We start from the raw sequence: 7,233 nt of genomic DNA on the forward strand, positions 1-7,233 counted from the left end.
TAAGCACAGGTTGGGGAGGCTCAAATGCGGCCACTGGAAGCTGCCAGTGGCCCTTCCTTCCCTCCAACCGTTTGTCAGTTTGGGGAATCTGTCTGATGTGGCCGCCCCTGGGGACCCACAGAAGCCACATGCAAAAGCAGGAAGCGCAGCTGATGTCTACACTGCAGCCGGGAGAAAATAAAGTCAGCTGGCAGTTCTGGCAGATCAGAGGACCGATGTCCCAGGGTCCCACTGGAATGGGAAGGTGTGTAGCATGAATCTTAAAGGGTCTTATTAATAAAAACAAACCCGGAGCCAGGTATTGAGGTGAACACTGAAAGATCAGAAGACCAGTATCCCAGGGTCCTACTGGAATGGGAAGGTGTCTTATTCAACTCCACTGGAAACCCGACAGCTGGGGAGGGCTCTCAGAAGAGAGCATAAAGGTTAGTCGGGATCCTCTCAGAGCTCATACGCTGATGATAGCATCTAAGGGATGAGGAAGAGTTAGTTATCACAGCAAGTACAAGAAAAAATGTAGAGAAAGCAGGGGGTGGGGTGGGTGGGTGGAGGTGGAATCTTAAGAAATCTGTTTAGGTTAGAGGTGCAGCTTAAAGGTAGAGCGATCACCTAGCATGCAGAAGGCCCAACTTGGTCAGGGAGCTCAGTTGAAATTCTCTACAGCAGAGTCCATTAAGTCCAGACTTCAGGGGGATACCTCCCAGGACTCCTGCTGTTTCTGCCTGGCCTTAGCTAACAGCTGTGTGTCTCCTAGGGGTGAACAGAATCAGCCATACAGGTTATTCCTCACCTCCCTGTGGAGATTGCATCTGAGCTTCCTTACCTAGGGCTTCTGCTCTTACCATCGACCTCCATGTAATTCAAGCTCTGCGAATCTAATTGTGCCTGGCACACAGACGACACTAATTTTTAAAAAGAATTTTGGAAGCTGGGCTGGTGATGGCGCACACCTTTAATCTCAGAACTTGGGAGGCAGAGGCAGAAGGATCTCTTTGAGTTCCAGGCCAGCCTGGTCTACAGAGTGAGTTGTAGGACAGTCAAGGCTACCCAGAAAGAAGTTTGGTTAACAGAGTTTCATACATATATACTTGTTGCAAAATCTTTAACTATGCGAAGATGTGTTGCATTTGTTTAAATATCTAAAGATGTGTGGCTGTTTACCTTGCCCGTCTAAGGCACTTGATTGGTCTAATAAGAAGCTGAGTAGCCGGCTGGGCAGTGATGGCACACACCTTTAATCGCAGCACTCGGGAGGCAGAGGCGGGTGGATCTCTGTGAGTTTTAGGCCAGACTGGTCTACAGAGTGAGTTCCAGGACAGGCTCCAAAGCTACACAGAGAAACCCTGTCTCAAAAAACAAAAACAAACAAACAAACAAAGCTGAATGGCCGATAGTGAGGGAGGAGGTGTAGGTGGGAATTCTGGGCAGGGAGAGTAAGGAGGAGGAGGGATTTAGTCTCAAGGGGGAGAAAGAAAAGAGGGAGACACCAGGGGTCAGACAGACAGACCCAGAGGAAGCAGGAAAGTAGGACATACCGAATGAAAGAAAGGTAAAAAACCCTGCGGCAAAACATAGATTATTAAAAACAGGTTAGCCGGGCGGTGGTGGCGCACGCCTTTAATCCCAGCACTTGGGAGGCAGAGGCAGGAGGATCTCTTGAGTTCGAGGCCAGCCTGAACTACCAAGTGAGTTCCAGGAAAGGCTCAAAGCTACACAGAGAAACCCTGTCTCGAAAAAACCAAAAAAAAAAAAAAAAAAAAAAAAAAAAAGAAGTCTCTGTGTCTTTATTTGGGAGCAGGTTGGTGGCCCAAAGAAAACGCCAACTACATACACTTTAAAAAAAAAAAAAAACAGGGTTTCTCTGTGTAGCCCTGGCTGTCCTAGAATTCACTCTGTACCAGCACCACCTGGATTGCTTTGTTCTTTTTAAAAAAGATTTATTTTATGAGTGTTTTGCCTGCATGTATGTATGTACATCCCTCAAGACTCAGAAGAAGGTTTTTTTGTTTTTTTTTTTGGTTTTTTCGAGACAGGGTTTCTCTGTGTAGCTTTGTGCCTTTCCTGGAACTCACTTGGTAGCCCAGGCTGGCCTCGAACTCACAGAGATCCGCCTGGCTCTGCCTCCCGAGTGCTGGGATTAAAGGCGTGCGCCACCACCGCCCGGCCAGAAGAAGGTTTTGTATGCCCTAGGACTGGAGTTATGGATGGTTGTGAGCCACCATGTAGGTGCTGGGAATTGAACCTAGGTCCTCTGCAAGAGCAACAAGCACTCTAAACAAATGCTCACACTCAGTCCTTCTCCACTACTCTCCTCCATTCCTTCCCTTCTTTGCCTTCAAAAATCCCTTTTACTTTCATGCTTCTCCCTCCCTCACAATCCCCTACTTTCATATATATGTACACATGAGAGAAAACATGAAAACTTTGAGTCTAGCTTTTTTTTTTGGGGGGGGGGAGATAGGATCTCACTGTGTAGCTCTGGCTGTCCTGGATTCTCTATTTGGACCATGCTGACCTCAAACTCCCAGAGATCTACCTGCCTCTGCCTCCTAGTGCTGGGATTAAAGGCGTGGGCCACCACACCCAGCTCAAGCTTGCCTTTAACTCCTGAACCATTTTATTGGGCACTGAATGCCATTTTGTTCTTTTACAACTGAATGAAATTCCACTGTGCATTCCGAATACATTCTCTTTATTGTCTTTTACCAGACATGCAGATTGATTCCTTATCTTAGCAATACACATGGATGTACAAATAACCTCTGTGATGTGCTGACTTAAGAGTCCTCTGGGTATCTACTCAGGAGTGTATAGCTGGGTCATACAATAGTTACATGTTAGTAAAAAAAAAATAATAATTGAATGTACTAGGTGTGACGGTGCACCTCTTTAATCCCAACACTCAGGAGGCAGAGGCAGGCAGGCAGATCTCTATGAGTTGGAGGCCAGCCTGGTCTACAGAGCAAGTTCCAGGACAGCTAGGGATGTTACACAGAGAAATCCTGTCCAAAAAAAATTGAATGTGTGAAATATAAGCAATGAAAAATAAAAGCAGACTTTGCTGCAACAGGTGAGCCCAGGTTCCTGGCAAGGTCTTTTTGGCACAGTTAATAGGACTCTTCAGGCTCTGATCCGAACTCCCCTCCATACCATAACGAATGCTGGAGTCTCAGGTACCTACTCTGAGGGATATGACAGCTAGAGAGCAGTGGAACATTCCTTGACAGCCCAGTATGGCTACTGTTTCAGCCAGAGGGCTTCCTCCATGTTCCATTCCAAGGCTTTGCTTCACTCTCTCCCCACTTGGCAATGTCTCCTTTCACCTTGGCCGAGTATTCAGTAATCAGTTCCTAATGGACTCAATTAGATGTGACTATGGGCTCCTAAGCCATTGCTGCACAAGCCCCGGGGAGGAGGCTCATCTGGCCTTTAAGGATTGGCAGAACCAAAGCACAACATGTCACACAAGGAATGGGTTGACCAGAGTAATGTAATGCACAGTAGGGGTGGTGACACCTTTGCGGCCATGGGCATGTCAGGACACAGGTATATGGAGGAAGATGGCCAGCCACAGCTTGTGAAGCATTTGCTTATATTGTTCCATTACTAAATAAAACTTGGGATTCAGATCTCAGGGTAAAAATCTGATTGATCAGAGAAGTGGCAGAAAAGCAACCAGTGACCTCTTCTCTCTCTCCATCTCCCCAATCCAAAGGGCCCACAAATCTTTCTAAACCCCTCCCTAGTACTCCCTGTGTCTCTCTATATGTATCACGGGTCAGCCAAAACCTCTATCACTAATTCTGATCACCCAGTTGCTGACTCCGCTCCCTGATTCAAGATTAAACTTTATTGTCAGTCTTGGAGTGACAAACAAACATCCCACAACATTCCCTCCTTTTTGTCTAAATAAAAAAGAAAGGTTTCAACTCTAACACAGTAAACCTATATACATTAAGAACAATTGTCAGGTAAGAATTACATTTATGGGCTGGAGAGATAGCTCAGAGGTCAATTGAACTCAGAGAGGTCCTGAGTTCAATTCCCAGCAACTACACGGTGGCTCACAACCATCTAATGAGATCTGGTGCCCTCTTCTGGCATGCAGGCATACATGCAGATAGAATACTGCACATATAATAAATAAATAAATCTTAAAAAAAAAAAGAATTACATTTACAACGTCCAGTCCATTTGTATTTGGCAACTTTGGAGAAAATACTTTATTATCTAGCCTATCTAGATGAGTCCAAAGTTTTATACCTAAACCACTTTCTATCATAACTTGTATTACTATCCTAAAAATATCTTTTTAGGCCTTAAAACATTTTCTAAGATAAACAGTTTTTGTCTCTCAACCTTATACACTTTACATCTCCTTTGTGAATTTCTTTTCTGAATTTGGTAACAAAGAAAACTGTAACTATAACTATCTAGTCTTCAAACCCATCAGAGGCCCGAGAAGAATATATTACCCAAGTAAACAGGAAGTACAGAGCAAACAACTTCCAAAACTAAAGAAATGACAGCGACAGTTGGCTATCTGGACAGTCATTCCACGGTTTCTCTGCAATGTTGGGGCATCCATCTTTGGCTTACAAGCCTAGAATATCTGACAGACTTTTCTGTGAAGCAGGAATTTTTTTTTTTTTTTTTTGGTTTTTCGAGACAGAGATTCTCTGTGTAGCTTTGTGCCTTTCCTGGATCTCACTCTGTAGACCAGGCTGGCCTCGAACTCACAAAGATCCGCCTGCCTCTGCCCTCCAAGTGCTGGGATTAAAGGCGTGCGCCACCACCGCCCGGCCCTGAAGCAGGAATTTTGAAGGACTGTCCTACCTTGTTTTGGCAAAGTTTGGCAGTCACCTTCTTTTGTGTCCTGCTTGTTCAATTTGGACAGCATACTGTCAGCAGTTGAGGCAAGGACAGTTTCTTGCCCAGTGACTAACTTTGCCACAATGAAAGCAAAGAGGTTCTTCGATGCCCATCATCCTTTTTTGAAGTAAATTGGTGCTGCCAGGAGCAGATGTGTCTCACTGTCTTGAAAAGCCTTATGTTATTAAAACACTTTAAATGTCATATTCTATAGGTCTTTGAAGTGTTTAAAGACCATCTATCTATTTAAAATGTGTCTATTTGACCTTGAAATATACTTAACATAACTATAAGTTTAATTGTTATAGATGACTAACTACTAACTTGCATTTCTTAATTATCTTAAATAGTTTGTAATAATAACTTTTAGGGACTACAACCTTACATTGCATTTTTAAATGAGCCACATAGGTACAATACTTTAAACAAAAGTAAAAACATACATAAAGTATGACAAAAATAACCTTAAGTTTGTATCAATATACAAAAATACCTTAACACTTGGGAGGCAGAGGCAGGCGGATCTCTGTGAGTTCGAGGCCAGCCTGGGCTACCAAGTGAGTTCCAGGAAAGGCGCAAAACTATACAGGGAAACCCTGTCTCAAAAAACCAAAAAAAAAAATTAAAAAAAAAAAAAGCATGCTTGGGTTTAGAGAAGGAGAGAGCCACACTCCAATTCCAAAGCCAGCTTTAATTTTTAATTGAACTGGGGCTACAAAAAGACCATTTGCCTTGTATGTCTGTAGAGAACAGCAGAAACACACACTTGGGAAGATTTATGAAGTTTATCCTATTGGAAATGTGATATACCAGTAGGCCAATTTACTCTTTTTTCTTGGGACATTTTCTCTGGATGATTTGTCCTTTTTCTTCAGATGTCTCATTTGTCCAGTGGTCTTCAGATTCCTTAGCTGGATGCCTTCATTCTCCTGGAAAGACAAAAACAAAACCCTGCCCCAGCCCTTAACTTTGGGGAGTTCCCTTTTTTGGCAAGTTATATCTGATCTAATGAAAAGCATTTGTTAATCTTATAAGTTAGTTTAGATTGAATGGCCACACTGTTTGATGAACTATTGCCTCTCCTACTCAAGAGGTCGGTCTTGTTTGAATCTAATCTTTATCAATTTTGATGGTATCCATAGCTTTTCTTCTCCCATGGAAACAAAAGCAAAACCTCCTCCCCAACGTAACACATATCCTGGTTTCCATTCTAAGGTCAACATATCTTTAAAGTATATAGGCTGATTTAATTCAGCATTTTTTTTTCTACTATCCAATGTCTCTCTGCAGCTGCCATTCCTTTCTCATTAGCATTTAGAAACATTAAAGTTAATAAAGCCTTGTGTAATCTCTCTCTGGAGGTCTTTATTACCCCTTTCTGTTTATTAAGCCTATCTTTTAAAGTGTGCTTAGATCTTTCTATAACTGCTTGTCCTTTAAGATTGTGTGGTATATCTGTAATATGTTTTATGTTGTAATATGAAAAAACACTTGTTTTACTAGAGACATATGCTGGAGCATTGTCAGTCTTAATTTGTATGGGTATTCCCATGATGGTCATAACTTGTGGTCATTCTTGTATGGTAACTGGATAAACTAAGGCTGCCTGACAACCCTGGGCTGCTCCTGTTTAGTTTCAACATGCCATGGTGTGGTAGGTTCTGATCTAAATTCCTCTGTCTCTGTGTGAAGACTTTTCGTAGTTTCATTGGTAGGTTTTTCTAAGGATTGTATCTTATCAGTCAATTTTTCATATTTGGCACAGATATCAAACCACTATTTTAAGGATAAAACATTAATTACCGAACTGGTAATAATTATAATCAACATTATGTCAATCCTGGCTATGTTAGTTACTTTATTTTTTCCAATTTCAAACCATCCATTGTGTAACCAACCATACAGAGTCCTAACTCCCTGCATTGTAATATTCCCCATTCCTAACATGGGAAAGATTTTTTTTTTTACATAAAACCTAATTCCTTCCTTAAGAATTCCCAGGTATCTCACCAAATCTGATGACTTTTGAGTTTGTCCACAGCAGTGACTAACGGCAGAGCTATGTGTTTTTTCTTTTGGGGGTGGGGGGGGCCCTGCAGCTGGCACTTGGTGCAGTGGCATGGTGCCCAGGCAGCCAGGCTAGCATGGTGGATGCTGGGGTCACAGCAGGTTGCCCACAGCACTTTGAGGCATGGGCTGGGCTGAGGTGTATGGTGGTGGTAGCAGCAGAAGCCCGAGCAGGTGGCCCAGATGGCACGTGGTGGTGGACCAGGGAGGGGGCCTGAGGAATGCCTAAAACCTGTGGGGATAGGGATGGAGCCAAAGTGGACATGGGAAACACAGGAGAAACCCCACCTAGGG

Source organism: Peromyscus californicus, unplaced genomic scaffold, assembly GCF_007827085.1.
Source record: "Peromyscus californicus insignis strain IS unplaced genomic scaffold, ASM782708v3 Scaffold_5__1_contigs__length_169319896, whole genome shotgun sequence".
Taxonomy (NCBI): domain Eukaryota; kingdom Metazoa; phylum Chordata; class Mammalia; order Rodentia; family Cricetidae; genus Peromyscus; species Peromyscus californicus.